The sequence below is a fragment of the Motacilla alba genome, chromosome 8 (assembly GCF_015832195.1).
Source record: "Motacilla alba alba isolate MOTALB_02 chromosome 8, Motacilla_alba_V1.0_pri, whole genome shotgun sequence".
In the NCBI taxonomy this organism is placed as follows: domain Eukaryota; kingdom Metazoa; phylum Chordata; class Aves; order Passeriformes; family Motacillidae; genus Motacilla; species Motacilla alba.
In genome coordinates this window covers 3185285-3200096 of record NC_052023.1, presented here as the reverse complement: position 1 = coordinate 3200096, position 14812 = coordinate 3185285, and the positions used below count along the sequence as shown (strand labels likewise).

Sequence of the window (14812 nt, the reverse complement as noted above, 5' to 3'; positions counted from 1 at the left end):
TGCATCGTGGTTGACAGGAGAAATGTTATTTTTAGCAGGAGGAGCACATTCTGCATGTACTCACATGTGTCTTGTCAGTCAGAAACCTCAAGTCTATTCCTTTGCCTTGAAGCTTCACATGTCCAAATGCATCCCCTCACAAAGTTCTTAACACGCCAGATTTACAAAGAATCAGGGAAGAGCCTTCCAGTATTACCAGGGCTCTCCTAACCTTGGCAGACAGCAACACCAGCATGTTATCAAACTGTGGTGATCCTATTTTGGGTCCCAGGCTTTAATCAACCCAGTTCTCAGCACGTGGTGATGTGCAAATCCCCAAAGCACTGAGGAAGTCACATCACCGTGGCACATGGGCAGTGCAGAGGTTGGTGGACAACGCCAATCTCTGCAGTGTTGATGAGATCCTTATCTGTAAGGTCTTGGTCACCTGCAGGATGAACCTGTTCCTCTGACCAGGACCATGAAGGCTGGAACTTTGGTGTTCTGCAGATCAAGTAACACAAATTTGAGTTCATAAGAGGATGTGCGCCCACACGTCTAATAGGGAACAGGATGCAGACCCACCTTCCCCCAATTTCTCCTCAAATACCTCCCCTGATGCCAGTACACAGCTTTTGACCACCTCACCTGAGTTCTAGGATTCCACGTGGATAAATTGTGCCATATTGCATGGACAGGCACACATCACTGCCTGAATATTAAGGCATCTTGAACAGCCAAGAGACAGAAATTGGCCCATATGCTTTGTACCTTCTTCCCTGGCTAGATGTCTAACTGTGTGCAGAAGGTTTTGAAACACAAAGAGAAACATTCTGTTAAAAATGCAATTACCATTTGTTTTTCAAGATATAGTATCCCATTATTTTTTCCAGAGAAGTGAAATTCAATAAGGTTACAACAGAATGTAGTCCAACAGTTACCGTACTTTCAGAGCATTATTTAAGCTACAGAATTTCTTAATGATTAGAAACATATGTAGGAAAAATCACATGCAAAATGAGAATGACTGGAGACAATTTTCCCCCAAAACACTTTTTTTCAAGCAAGTAACAGCTCATCCACCACTGTTGTTCCATCCATCAAGTTGGAGGTGTGAGACTCCCACCCACCCGGGGAGCTGCGTGCTCAGGTCCCGTCAACAAACAGGCTCAGCAAAGTCCAAGGACCCATCCTGATTTCCAGCGAGGAATATTTTGCTGTTTCTCTCCTCTTAATGTCAGATCTAAGGAAGTGAGGCCATTTTCACCATGAGGAAGCTCTTGAACAGCAGCGACCGCCCCGATTTCTGTCTTAATGCCACGTTCCAGAAGGTTTTCACGCAGGTGCAGCTGCTGTTTCATGGTCCAGCACAGGTGAGTCTTCATGAACCTGGAGTCAGTGACAGATTAGGACACTCATTTCCTTTCAGGACTTACTTTACTGGATCAAGTGAAATCTGCAGGGGATTTGTAGTTTCAGAAAGCCAGGAATGGAGAGTGCCGGAGCACCCAAACCTCCTGGGGTGAACTCAGCAAAGACATGGTTGAACTCACTTCTTAGGCTGAAGTTCCCCACTTGGGGTGATTTTACTGGGACATAAGGGCTCCCATATATCCCAGGCTTTGGCTTCAATGCCCAGAATCAGGAAGCCAAGTCCATGTTTACTGCTCTGTGTGTGTGGTGAATACTAAAGTGCCTCCAGTTTTGCATCTTCTCTCTCTCCTCCCTCACCCAGACTAGGTGCAAGTAATCTCCAGGTTTTCCTGGGACCACAGACCTCTCAGCTGTAACCTCCTGGCCACAACATTTCCAGTGCTCATTAGGGCTCCAAGTCAGGGAGCTGTCACCAGGAATGGGCAAACTGAGGCATTACAAGCCTAAACCAAGCGGTGTGAGCAGACCTACAGTGTCTGCCTGTGCCATCTGGGAAGGATCCCAGAAGATGGGATGCTCAGTCCCCCTTCTGTTAGAGTCCAAAATGTCCCTTTTCTGCTGTAGAAGCCGGTTGCGAAGGGATTACATTCAGACTTCAGCCAGATAATTAAATGCTGTTAGCAGAAAGTGCTGCAGGGAGCCCTCCCTGTGCCCCCCGACCCTGCATCACCCCTGGCTTTTCGGTCCAAGATTTTATTCCCTTCGCACCCAGGAGCCGCGCCGCCGCTGCCAGCGCTCGCCCCTCAGGCACATCCCGCCCGGATGCAGCGAGCCGGATTTGGGGGCGCCGGGTGCTTCCCCCCGGGGGCCGCGCCCGCGGCAGCGCCAGAGGCAGCGCCCACCCTCCCCTGGCACGGCTCTGCCACCGTCTGCCGCAACCTGGCAGCGCCGGGGCTGCAGCCCGGGCTGTTCCGCATCCTCCGGCTCCCCGTAAACCTCGGGAAAACTCTCCCGTCTAAGGCGCACCTTTTCAGTATTCACAGAGAAGAGTACAGTCACATATTCCTCTCAAAGCCACAAGGACTTGACTAGAGCTAAAATGTCATTTATGTACATATCACAAGCGTTTTTCTAGGCACAGATGTCTTTCTGGTGCCAATATGCTGTTTATGTACTTATCTGTCACAAGCACATGTCTACATACATATGCCCTGCTGGCAGAGGCACAGAGCATTTTGAAACTCTTATTAGACTGCTAATGAATAATACGCATACAAAGGAGAAAACAGAAGGTGGGTCTATCAGGAACAGCCTCTTTCTTAACTACCTTTTAATTGTAGGAGAGGAAGAAAAGAGATGAATTTTGATATGTTGGCATCTGTGAAGGCCTGCTTAGCAGCATCCAACGCCATCATTTTAAAAGTGGATTTTTCACAGGTTTGGGTATTTTGGGGGGGAGGGGAGGATTTTTTTTTTTCCTCTTAAAAAAACCCCACAAAATTTTGACACTGAGAGTATTGCAAATCCTGGTGCCAATGATGTATGATAGTGTGATTGTCACCATGGAATGCTGAAAAGCTCGAGCAGCTGTTTGGCATATTGACAGTGCGAATTTAGAGCGTTTTAAATGCAAATGACAGTATTCAATTGATCGCAGGAAAACAATGGGTCATAGCCTTACCTTTCCTTGGCTATGCTCTGAATAATCAGGCTGCAAATCCATGCACAATAGGGATATTGTACACGTTCTGGGGATTTTGTTCCCCACGTTCATGGGGGTCGATATGATGCTTCTTTTGGGCAGAGCTGAAATAGAGGTGCCGCTGAACCGTCCCAGGCACCTCGCAGGGCTGAGGTGGGGAAAAGGGCATAATTTGCTCCAAATCCACCACGTCCTAAGTGTCAGCCTGTTTTTCTTCACTTCTATCCTTTTCTGCTTGCTCTTTAATCATTCCCAAGGGTGGCTGGCTTTCTGCCTGACTTGTCTCCATTATACCCTGCTGCAATCAATATGGCAAGCAGAAATCAGCAGGAGAAGGCATGTTCTGCTCCCAGTGAAAGCCGGTGGGAGGGAAGGAGATCAGGCCAGCCAGCTGCAACCCCAGCCCGGCAGGCGAGCCGAAATCCAGCCGAAAAAAGCTGCCGCCAGACGGCTGGGTCCTGTTTCCTTCGTGGTGCCCCCTGCCCGGCAGCGAGCAGCAGGTAAAGGTCTTCCTCCTTCCCCCAGCCCTGGGAGGGCAGGCAGGAAGACCTGGCCCTGGTAAAATTTACCCTAAAAGCCCCTTTGTGTTTTGGGGTTTTTTTCGGGTTTGGTTTTTTGGTTTTTTTTTTTTTTTTTTTTTTTTGGTAGGTTTTTTTGTTTTGTTTTGTTTTTTGTTTTGTGGTTGGTTTTTTTGGTTTTTTTTTTTTTTTGGTTTTTGTTTTTTTTTTTTGTTTTTTTTTTTTTTTGGCAGTGGTGGAAACAAAAAAAAGGGTCTCTCCTAAGCAGAAAAGTCCAGGAATGGGAGAGCCACACTTTCACCTGAGCAGGTCTGTTACATATGGACACTGGTGAGTGCTTGTTGGGATCACCCTGGCTCAGGTCTCCAAGGCTGGCCATGATAGATTGAAGGCAGCCACTGCCACTCTTGAATACCTCTAGCAATAGATTTTTGGTTTTAAGACCCACACTTCTTTGAAAACAAGTTAAAGAACATGCAGGAGTGGTGTGAATGAGGACATCACCAAGGCCATGGCTTTACCTTACCATGTACATATATGACATCTCCCTCCAAGAATTTTAACTTGGTGAATTTCTTCCCTTTCCCTAATTTGTACGCCTGGAATGGATATTCAGAATCCATTCCCTTCTGCAATCCCCTGATTGCATCTAAATTATACCAGTGTGCAGAGCTTTTCTGCCTCTTGTCCTTCCATCTACCCTTCTGGGGTTTCAGTGTTAAGCACTTTGGGTCAAGCACTGATTTTTGTGTCCCCTTGATCCATGGGTTGTGTGCTCTGGGACATTCTGAGTGTTTCTGCAATACAACCACTGTACAAGCAGCATCAGAGTTGCCAGAGCCGTTGCTGATATGTCTGAAAGATATCCATGATCAGATTTGCACCTGGGATCAGGAGGGTGAGTGGAACATCACAAACGGCTGATGCTCTTGTCCTGCCTACATGTGAAATCCAGGCTGTGGCTCCTTGCACCAGAAATTGGCTTCTCTAGGGAATCTGACAAAAAGTTCTGTTTATAAAAGGAAGGTTGATGAGGAGCTGGGGTTGGAAACCACATGTTAATGGTTAATGTCATCCATTTATGGAGTCTCGTTAGAAGGCTCCACAAGTTTTTCAGGCTTTCCCAATCTTGCCCAGCAATCCCAGATGCCCATTCTGCCTTGGTACAAAAATCAAGGGACTGTACAGCTAAATGACACCTATTCCAGCATCCAGCCCTTCAGTCTCTGATGGAAGGCAATGAATAAAAAAACCCCCAGCATCATTATTACCTATGCCTTCCTAAGATAAATCTGTTTACCTGTAAAACAGATGCATTAAAAACCAATCAGCCAATAGAAATAATTAGTTACAGGGTGGGCATGTGATTTGCTCAGCCTCTGGAACGGGGTAATGTCTTGCTTAGCTTGAACTCCTTGCTGATGGATGCTTGGTGAAAGGTCTTGGAGACGATGTACTCAGCTAAACGCTGGGGAGACAGAAAATGATTACTACAGAGAGACATTGCTCAAGTCAGCTCCGCGAGAAATTCATCACCAGCAGCATTGGCACCACACATGAGCAGCAGCGTATGGAAACTGAACTGTAAAAAGTAACAAAATGAGTGAACTAAGGGAACACTGCATACCGTGAATGTGAGGGAATGCTTCGTTTCCCAGAGGGAGAAACGTTCCTATTTAGCAGGCTTTTGTTTTGTTACAGGAAACACTTGGATGGGGGATTTAGCTGTGAACACAGAGCCTTTGTTTTCTGGGAACAAAGGGAACCCAAAAGACACAGGTTGGTAATGGGTAAACTTTCTATGCTGAGCTGGTAGGTGAAGCCTTGGGCTTGCTATAAAACACGCACGACTGGCTTCTTGTGCCTAAAATCCCCCAAGCAGCCCAAAACAGCAGCCATTGGAGGTAAATTTAGAGCTCATGTCTGCTTTGTGGCCACAAGACTAACCTCAAATAAAACCAAGACCAAGAGGAGGGGATGCTGCAGAAGGCTGCTGCCCCCTCCCCAACATTAGCAAGATGCTCTTGATAAACCTTCGAAAGACATCAATGTTGTCTTTAGTCTGCTGTGAGTCCTCCTGGGAAAATCCCCTTGCAGGGAAAGTGGAACTGGGGTCTCTGCCCCAAAGGCTTCCTGTGAGCCCCTTTACCTGAAAGGTGGAGCACAGCAATCTTCAGAGGTTCAGGAACACCCGACAATTTAACAACGGCCCTCGTGGTTTACAAGCAGCTTGGCGCATCTGGAATGAGAGAGAAGATGCCTTGACTTCAGCTAAATGAAGAGACTGATCTCATCCTGCCAGAAGGAGATGGGTAACAATAAAACAATTCCACAAGCGTCCCTTGTGCTGACAGGACCAGTAGAATTTTTCCAATCCTGCTGGCAAACGGTAGAAGGCAAAAGTCTTGTGGAGACAGAAGGAATAAAAACAAAATGTCTTGCAGGAGGCTAGAAAACTTTCCCAAAGCATTTTTCTTTAAACTTAACCACATGATTTACAAGCTTATTATTAGTTTCCCCCCTTCCTTACATAAAAAGAGAAATTAAAAAAGTGTAGATTAACACATTTTTGGATATCTTCCAAGCTCTCAATTCCTCTGCTTAAAGGATTATTTTGACAAATCAAAAATCACTTTTTGGGTGGCCTGGAGAGACCCAGATTTGCTCTCTCTCTGTAGCAGAAATGATCCCTTCTCAGAGGGTGCTTACTTGTGCCTCTCAGACAAATAACAGAGAGAAATCCAGTCCAGCTTCTGATCTAACTGTCATACAATACTGGCTGCTGATTCCAGGGAATTTTTTCCAGATTGGTCAGGCTGGGGACTGCACTGGTTACCTTAATCTCTACCTAGTCACTACTCAGGAGATACTAGAGGTTCTTCAGTGAAAGCAGAGCCTTGGGACCTGCTACCAGGCCATCTTCACCTGGGTCATGAGGGCAGAAAATGCTCCTGAGCAGGTACTCACTGACGTTGTGGGGGAGGGCACAAGAGTTGGGCTGTCTGCTGGAACTCCCTGGTGTCGCCCACCTTCGTGGCTGGACACCAGAATGCCACATCCATGGGATATGCTGGCTTTCTCACTGGGATGTGGCTGCAGCTCATGGTCTGGCCCTGCCACAGTGATCACCCTGCATCTGACAAGAATTCCTGGTGGCCTCAAAGGGATTGAAGTATCACAATGCATATTGGAAAGGTAAATAGATTAGCAAAAAAAAGTGCCCAGAGAAGTTCAGAGAAGCAATTTAAGAACAAACCAAACCACTGTGAAAGAAACAATTGTTCTGAAATAGAAAAAAGAGGTTTTTATATATATATATATATATATATATATATATATATATATATATATATATATATATATATATATATATATATATATATATTCACTTAAAGGCAATCTTTGTAAACAGGTTGAACAAGACTATAAGACTATGAGGCTGGAGGAACAGATGGGAAAATGGAACAAACAGATGGAAAAACTCTATTTCTGAAAAAAAAAATAATCTATTTGTAAAGCTATAGCTACTTTGAATGAATGCTTCAAGGTTAGGAAGCTGAGGCATCAGGAAATTTATAACAAGGCCATAAATTCATCAGAGATCAGTAGGTTGGCAGGTCTTTTAGACAGGTGAGTAAGGTGCTTCCCAAACAGCCATATACATTATTTATCCATACTTAGTGCCACCATCCTCAGGGATACTTTGCTGCCCTTTAAGGCTCTTATTCACTCTACAGTTAAAAATTACCTTTCAGCTTTTCATTAACCATAGCTGGCTAATATATTAAAAGAAAAGAAGCAAGTTCACCTTGCTTTCTGCCATCTAATCACAGGGGAAAAAGCTCACCAGCACAGTTAGAAAAGTCCTACAGAAAAGAAGGGGAGAAGGAGTGAGCACCATGGCTCAGCTCTCCAACTTGATGGGTAAGTAAAAGCATCTTCATTAAATGCCTCCTCCTAACCTAGCTGTTCTTGAGCAGCTCTCTGAGTAGTTTTAGAGGGGATGATCAAGAGAAAAAGTGGGAGGAAAGGTTTGATGTTACACTGACTCCAGGGGGGAAACTTTTCTTGCAGCAACCAAACTGCAATGCTCGGGGTGAGACAGCCTTGCAGGAAAATGCAGGTCGTGTGTTTTAGTCAAAGAACCACCACCTGCAGAGACAAATCCAGCCCAAGCATCACATGGTGTTCCTTGGTGAAGAAGGGTGAGATACTTACAGAGAAAAAATTTCCAGCCATGGACCAGATGTGCAGAAACTCTCCCAGGAGTAAAGGAGTTCAGCAACCTCCGAGCAGTCCTGGGATAAGCAACAAAAACTGCATTGCAAAATAGGCTAAGTTGCTCTGAGGACTAGGGAGAGGGTGGTTTGGACTGGACAGTGTTAATAGGTGCTGGTTTATGATGTTGGCTCCAAGCCCTCTGAATCACAGCTTCACAGCTGTGAGAACGGACAGTAGAAGTGCTCCAGCTCACTGGGGAGATGCGAAGATTGAATTTTTAACTGAGTGCATTCAGCAGCATGGAGGCAAAAAAAAAGGATGTTTGCTTTCAGCACGGGGTCTGGGATGGGGATACAGGGGTGGGGACCCAGCTGCCAAGTGTGTTTTGTTGTCTAACTTATTTCAGGTCATTTCTTTTAAGTCGGTGCAGGGCTTTTAAGGACTGTGTCCCATATCTGGGTCTGAGCAGATTTGCCCACATGTTTTCCCGTGTGTGTCTCTGGGACTCATAAAAGCGTCTTTAGCGCTCAAGTAAGTTCCCCTTTGAGAAGGGACTGTCAAAGACAGGCACTAATGTCATTAGGAGGTTACAAGGGGGAAACAAGAGAGAATTTGCTACAGATCCTCATTTCCATAATCTTGCCTTGGCTTCCTCGTTTGTCAGTTCTTAACCTCAATTCCTTAACCTCCAAATCTGTGGAGTCGTTGACCTTGGGGATTTGTCTTCAAACTGATTTCAAGTTTTAGGCAATCTAAATTAGGCTTCCCGTGACAGAAGACAAAACTTGGTCTTTCACCCAAATGTGAAAGACAGGCCCAGAGTGCAAGTGAAATCTTGCAATCGTTTTTTCAAACCATCTGCCCATCTGCAGTCCCAGAACAATATCAGTTCGGTGCTGCCTTCCCTCTCCCTCTCTCAGGAATAAAGAAATTACCATAAACAAAGCAGATCAAGGGTCTTTTTAAGCCAAATGCAGCCAAGACACATTGCTTCAGAAAAGAGCAGGAGAGGAAAAAAGAGCTGCAGGGGAAGTTTCTTCCTAATTCTCATTAACTCTAGTTTGGCCAGTGATGCTGGACACTGCAGTGTAATTTGGAGGGGATGGTGCTGCGTCCCTCTCCATGGGCACTCAATTTCCAAGGTATTTCTGTGGCAAACAAAAGTGATCACCACAGGAAAAAAAAAAAAGGAAAAAGACTGCAGAACTGCTCCTTAAAACTGCTCCCTAACTGTGCAAAGGAGGGAGAATACAAGAGAACAGGGAAATTGGTCTGGACACAAAGAGCCTTTTGGTCTCTCAGACCATTTCTGCGTTGCACATGGCAGTCAAACCCCTGCCTGAATCGTGTTCTTTATTTCAGGGAGTGAAGCCGTTGTGAGAAGATGCATTTATTTCCAAGAGTGTGCTCTGAGTTAGAGAGGCTGCAGCAAGCTGGCAGGGCAGCTTGGCACGAGGATTTTCTGGAGCAGCAGGTAGAGATGAACAACGGGAGCTGGACCAGTCCCTGCATGACGGGGAAACAGGGGAGGCAGGGAGATTAAATAATTCAGTGTGTGTTGATGTGATGCATGGAAAAATACTGCCAGAAGTCACAAAGCTAAATGCCTGGGTACCTCTCCAATGGATCAGAGAGCAGGTTTGGGGGGTAAAGAGAGGGAAACAGGCACATCCGTGCTGGGGAGCAGCTTGTGCAGTGGTGGCTGCAGAGAGGCTGCCCCCGAGGTGCCGAGAGGGGGAAGGAGATCTGCGGGAGCCTCAGCCTCATTATTTTTATGTTCAGCTGCCTAATTACTACGTGTCAGCTGTCTGTTGGAAGGAACGATGTACTGCAGCCTCTCGTTTGGGAATTTATAGTGATTAATGGGCCTGGAGGGAATGACTAACGAGGAAATGTTAGAATTAGTAAATATGCATCACCGTGCAATGAGTAAAGCGAGGGACATGACAAATGAGCCCAAGTATGTGAAAGATGTAAATGTTGCAGAGGGACAACCTTTGGGGTGTCCTGGGGACCCACAGAAACTGAGAGGAACAGGAGGGTGAGAGCAGCACAGGTGTGATCCCATGGGGAGACAACAAACCGAGTAAGAAGGGCCCTCCAAAACTTTCCAAGCAGTCCTAGGCAGACTTGGAGGAACAAACTCGCCCTGGCAGGACTGCAGCAGGATGGAAAGCTGTTTCCCTGTCTGTTGTGTCCTGTGGAGCACAGCAAGGAGCACCGGTGTCACGGCTGCATGCTGGGTGATCATCACAGTCTGTCCTGCACCAGGACCTGGGTTTTTGAAGATATTTAGGTACTGCAAGACCCAAACCACTTAGTTTATCCATTTCATGCACAGAAATTGCTTTCAGCTCGACTGTTTCAGAAGAACTTGTTTACCAAATAACAGCTTTGCTGCGTGCCAGGGACCTGTAGCTGGTCCAACATCCATGCAAAGTAACACCTGCAGGCTCAGCCTTACAGGCAAGGACAGCACAGAGCAGCATCATGGAGGGGCCTGGGTTTTGGGGTTACTTTCCTTCTATTCCTATGTAAGAGAGATGTGTAAGCCCCCAGAATTACAGCTTGCAGGTGTTCTTGAATGGCTGGCATTTTAAAAACTGTAACTTTAGGAAAAATTCCACTATTTTCAGTAAATTTATTAAAAGCTGTAAAATGAAGAGGATTAAGGAAGAAAAGCAGCTGTCTTAATTTCTTGATCTAACATCTCACTGAGATCATCTGACAATCACTGGTCTGTACACCTGTCCAGTGCCAGCATCTGCTGGTGAGAACATTCCTCGAACAGTGCAAGGTAAATCTTGGTACCAGTGTTTCAGTCTTTATATGAAACTAGAACCCAGATTAAAATGTTCATGAGTTTTGGGTCACAGATAATCTAGAACTAGATCTGCTATGGAAAACTAAAATTTGGTCTCATTTGCACCTACCAGATCAAACCCCTCATTCCATGTGGCTTTTCCATTTTATTTCCAGCACAGCAACATTATTCAAATTTCACTCAATTGAAAGATGCAGCTGTTTCTATTTTTGGTGCATCCCTGCTAGAGAATAGGAATCAAACAACAATTCTGCACTGTTTGGTGATCAGCAATATTCTGTCTGTAAGATAATTTTCACTCATTGGAAACAGAAGTCAGGGGAGCAATAGCTTAGGTGCTTCTGCCCTTTAAATACTGCAAAACAGCTGTAATGTTATGTTTTCTCTAAACCAGACATTTCTGAAAGCTAAGGCAATTTTCAGAGGATGTAACTAAATCATAGACAAGCCTGTAGCTATGGAATAGATAATTTCCCTTTTCCAGCATGCCTAGATGAAAAAAAAAAAAAATTTACAAGGGGAAAACAAATCAACAAAACAAACACCCCCTCCTCCAAACCAATCAACTAATCTCCTAGGTGAAAATTAAATAATCTAAATAACTCCTGCCCAGGAGGATAACTGTGAACTCCTACAGGTAGAAGGAGGATCACTCTGTGTTTCAAAGTCCTTTAGGGCTCTGAAGGCAGAGCAGAATCACCAGTGCTGACCTCCAGTTTCTGACTGGACAGCAATGATTTCTGTAATTACATTTTAAAAGAACAAGTACCCCCCTTGCTTTTTTGTAGAGATCAATATAAACTGAGACTAGACATGTACAAAACAACTTCTTCATCAACAACTTGATGCTGGCAGTGGAAGTAATTTAAAGTCACTTCGTTAGTCCCTCCTAAAGCAGAAAATGACAATTCCCCCTGCGACACATCTCCCCTAAAGAAACACTCACAAAGGCAATTTTGGCAAACCAAAGACCACCTCCAGTGTTCCCATGGGCAATGGGAAGTATCTCATGGACCCAAACCCTCAGGAGAAGCCCAGCACTGCCTCTTTCTCTGTCAGCAAAGATGAGAAACACCAAATCCCAGTCTCAAAATTAGGATTTCTTCCTTTCCCATAGGTCTGTGGCCTCAGCCAAATGCCACTTCCATCACTCCTAATGGTGCAATGACCACTGCACCCCACATGAAGGGAGAGTTCATCTCTCTTGAGAAAGTTCAGGACTGAACCAGAGCTCTCACTTTTCCTGCTTTCACCACTGGCAAGAGCAGTTCAACACTTAGTTGAAATGATGAAAAAGAAAACTTTTAGCTGAAACATTATATATAATCTAATTACAATCAATCCATCCCCAAACAAAATATTTAATTTCAATTTTCCCAATGATGGCTTTATTTGGGGGCTGTACATCCAGGGGGAAAGGATTTCTATTTTTCAACGGCAAAACATGATGTTTTCGAATGTACTTTTTCAGTTGGAAAATGACAGGATGGAAAATCCACAGCTATCTCTACTTATAACACATCATGGTTAGGTGTGTGTGCATAGCACTTAGCACAGCATAAAACATAACATAGCACATAACACATCCAGGTGGGTGTGCATATGGCATGGGCACAAAAAGTAAGTTTTAGAGACAAAGTTTGAGAACACAGAAACTATTGGAAAAGGAGGGTTAAATAGCAGTCAGATCAGATGGTACAAAGCAAGCTGTGCTTTCTTCACCTCAAGGAAAGTTAAAATAAAAAAAAATCTGTTTGCAGGTGATGCTGAAAACACTTTGGAGGTCCCTCCATTTATTGTCGGGTACAGGGAGACCTGGCGCAAGAAACATTTGAAATACCAAGTCATTTGTACTGGGGGAACAATATGCAGCCCTCAGCAGAGAAAAAGTCAAAACTCAGCTGATGTTTCTGAGTCAGAGGCAAGTGCAACTGGTCAGATGTGCCACACGCTTCTCGCCCTCCAGCTGAAAATAACACTGCTTCCAAATTTTCTGGGAGCGTGAAGATTTCAACAGCAGCCTCAGCAGAGCTGCCCTGTGCTGTGTTGTTTACTTTTGAGGGAAATTGTTGACTGCTTTCCATTTTGCCACATGTGAGACAAAACAATTCACTATCCTTTTATTCAATAAAATTGTTTAATATTCCAAGTTTCTCGTGTGATTCAGAAGGGAACTGTTTCCTAGTGCCAACCTCCCCTGCTGGGGGGTGGAAAATGCCTGCTCCTGGCTTGGTTTAGCAGCAGGATGGCAGCAGATTGGCCTTTCCAAAGCAGGGGTCTTGGGCAGCGACAGGCAGACGTGCCCAACCATCAGCCAAAAAATATCACCCAAATCCAGGAGGAAAACATTTTTAATAGCTCACCTAAAAAGGCAAAAAATATTTGCCAGAGGTTCTGGCAGTATCACAGTTAACGCAGCCATTTCTCCTGGTAAACAGGGGGAATTGCCTGGATTGCCTGAAACGGGTCAGTTATCACCCTGGGAGCTGCTGGCCAAGTCTGACCTCTCCACCTCACACCTGGGTGCAATTTCCAGCAGCCCAGCCACTGCTTCCAGTGAAATCAAAGCCGATGCAGCCGTTGACTTCTAAGATCTCCAAGAGGGGGATCTCAGCTGTGGTTACCAGCTGGGCTGCGCAAGTGTCATTTTCCAAAAAACCCATCTGCCACACTGAGGCTTCAGTAGCCAAGAATCTGCTACTTACTACCACAAAACTGCTCCAGATTTTCACAGGGGTAACTACTAGCATTTACATTTTGGGAGGGACAGAGAAGGTGGATTTTAGAAACTGTTACTTTCAGTGTTGAAAGGAAATTTTTCTCCTCCTGCGCTGGTCCAAGTCTGCCTTTTTCTCTGCTGCTTTCTTGTTTTGCTGCTTCATTTTCAAAAGCATGCCCTTGGCTTCCCAGGACCATGGGCCACCTAATGTCTTTTATCTTTCTTGACATTTTACATCTGTTTTATGTCTCTAACTGCCTTTGATTTCAGCCTGGCTTCTTTTTTCTCATATTCAAGCTTAGAGGCAGAGGCAGCCCAGCTGAGATTCATATCTCTAGAGATATTAGATGTCTCCAGGGTTGATGTCTACATTGGAGCTGGTACTCTAGATTCCCTTTAGCATCAATGGAGAGAAATGAGTGGCTAAACCATTATTTATCTGAGCTACTTGAGGCATCTGAACTTAGTGGGGGGTAATTCCTGCATCACCAGCATCTCTTTTGCTCAGTTAGCAACAAACGGAGAAGTCAATGTTGGGAGGCACGACTCCTATCCTGTATCACAAAAAAATAAAATTTGAAGTGCACTGAATGTGCCTTTCCTTTGGGAGAGTCCTGTCCCTTCACAGAGGCCTTTCTACACCCCTTGGCTCAAACAATTCACAGGTACCTGCCTTCCCAGGTGATGCCACCAAGGTTCATGAACATGGTCACGGATTTCTGCAAGGTCTGGCTGATCCATCCCCACTTATTGCCAGGGTATCTGGTGTGATTTTTCCCCAAGAGGCCTCATGAAACCTAAAATACCATCAACAACCCTGTTTGAAGAGTGTGGCCATTTACAAACAGGGAGGCAGGCTACAGAATGAAGGTTATTTAGTAGAAAAGGGGATTTATCATGATGGATGAAGGGCATTTTTAGCTTGAGAGGCAGCTGGTTTCCCTGCAACCAGATGGCCACAGGGTCCAGGCCAAACTTTGCATCTTGACCATGCTCCAGTGTGATGATTACGACTGACTGAACTCAGAGTTTGGCCACTGTGCAAATATTAAACACCCCAGAACGATTTCTAAAGATTATTGCATTACTGCAGCACCCAAGTCAACATCTCACCACTGAGCTTGTGGAAAAATGAGAGGCTGAAATCAACAGTATTAAATCAAGCATCAATAAAAAGCACTCTCCAAGACCAAGACACTAAACTATTAAAACTGGCCCAGGATGGAGATGCTGGAGCCCACCTAACATACAAGGAAATTGAAATATGCACCAAATCTGAGCTCAGAACTTGATCCTGATTTTACAAACATGCATTTTGTCAATAAAAACATTGGCTACAAATATCTCAGCACTTCCTGATTGTCAAAATTTGGGCTGAGATGGAATTTCAGATGTGTGAGGCACCTCTACTACTTCTTCATAGAGATGGTATATGATTATCCAGAATTACATACTGAACCACAGCCATAAAATCC

At 45.0% G+C, this 14812-nt stretch overlaps 2 long non-coding RNA genes across 2 annotated transcripts in view; one reads left to right on the top strand and one right to left on the bottom strand.

Moving 5' to 3' along the window:
• Nucleotides 1–4551: 4551 nt before the first annotated feature.
• The window catches only part of LOC119704227, a 39728-nt gene continuing 29467 nt past the window's right edge, over nt 4552–14812 (bottom strand). Inside the window, exons 3-4 of the long non-coding RNA XR_005257874.1 lie at nt 5723–5812; nt 4552–5041 (exon numbers count right to left, since the gene is read on the bottom strand). This is a non-coding gene — a long non-coding RNA (uncharacterized LOC119704227). The remainder of the gene's footprint in view (nt 5042–5722; nt 5813–14812) is intronic.
• LOC119704226 lies at nt 7369–12767 on the top strand. Its single transcript, XR_005257873.1, has 3 exons — nt 7369–7497; nt 9157–9268; nt 12379–12767. It is a non-coding gene; the product is annotated as an uncharacterized LOC119704226 (long non-coding RNA).